Source organism: Octopus bimaculoides, chromosome 7 (assembly GCF_001194135.2).
Source record: "Octopus bimaculoides isolate UCB-OBI-ISO-001 chromosome 7, ASM119413v2, whole genome shotgun sequence".
NCBI classification, from domain to species: Eukaryota; Metazoa; Mollusca; class Cephalopoda; order Octopoda; family Octopodidae; genus Octopus; species Octopus bimaculoides.
Window position 1 is genome coordinate 22,834,704 of NC_068987.1, and position 1,658 is coordinate 22,836,361.

Below are 1,658 nucleotides of genomic sequence, written 5' to 3' on the forward strand. Positions count from 1 at the left end.
CCATTTCTCCATTTCTAACAAAACTGTCCGATGAACGGGAACGTGAAACTCAGAGTAACGGTTTTTTTGTTATATTTCTGCTGCTTTTAAATAAAGTATATATATATATATATATATATCGTGGTATTAGAAATGATTGTGATATAGCTAACACAGTAACAATGTCGGAAACGAAGTCAGAACTGGCATATATACAAATAAATATAATAAATGCTCATGCAGAGGAAAATCAAGCTGCCTATTGATGAACCTCTGTATGAGTACAAATCTTGTATATAAATGTACCGCACACACAAGGTGAGGGTCGTATATTTACATTGGGGCAACGGCTGATTCATTCAAGAATCATTATCGCAACCATGTAGCCAGCTTCAAGAAAATCAATAAGAGACATTCAGCATCTTTGGCCGATTTTGTGTGGCGACTCAAAGGAGATCAAATTAAATATCGCATAACTTGGTCCATAGTAATGCACGCAAAACTATACAGGGTGTCCACAAAGTCTGGGTACATGGAGTAAATAAAATCATAACATAAATATTTAAATATAAGAAATAATAACCTCTTAAAGTATGTGTTAATCCCCATGTGGGTACATGGAGTAAATAAAATCATTACATAAACAATTAAATATTAGAAATAATAATATTTTAAAGTATGTGTTAATCTTCATGTACCCAGACTTTGTGGACACCTTGTATAATATCATTTCTAGGAGAAACCGACTCTGCTCCAAGGAATCTCTGTCTATTCTGTGGACCAATGAGAAGATCATTAATAGAATTTCTGAAAGACTTTCAAGATACTTACATGCATATAAAAGCACTTTCGCCCAATACAATGGGAATGAATTTTAGTAACTGTTAACATAATTCACCTTAAGGTATGGATGAATCAAATTTAGCTCTCATCTCCCTATTCTTTTAAAAACCAAGTAGCTATTTAATTGATTCGGTATGTGAACGTACGTGCGCCAAACCACACGTGTGCATATGCTTACGTCCTCGTGGGTGCTTGTATGAGCGAGTGTAAATGCGCCATACAACCTACGCAAGGGCGTTTGATACACCCACATCCGTTAACGGTTATATTTAATACTTTTTCCGCTGTATTGCGTGTTCGATTCTGTTTTGCATCTGTTATCTTATTATTGATCTTCTATATAAATGAAGCTATATCCTTTGTTTTGCTGCTTTTCTTAACACCAACCGAGAAGATACATTGCGGAACTGTTATTTTAATGAGTTATATCTAATTATCACCTGGAGAGACACATATGCACCATCGGATGATCCTGAACCAGTTGTTAAGTATCCCACCCATGAGGAATCGATGCTAGATGGGTCGAAACAATTGTAGTGATAAATAAAAATTCGTCTCTCATTAACCATATAGGTAGACAGACAGACAGACAGACAGACAGACAGATAGACGGACAGATAGACAGACAGACAGATAGATAGATAGATAGATAGATAGATAGATAGATAGATAGATAGATAGATAGATGCAGGCTGGCAGATAGATAAAAAGACAAGAATAGAGAGTTCTTGTATATTTGTTAAGATAGATAGATAGACAGATAGATAGATAGATAGAGAGATATCTTTTTATTATAGCCACACAGGGCTAAATACAGAAAATGGACAAATTACAAA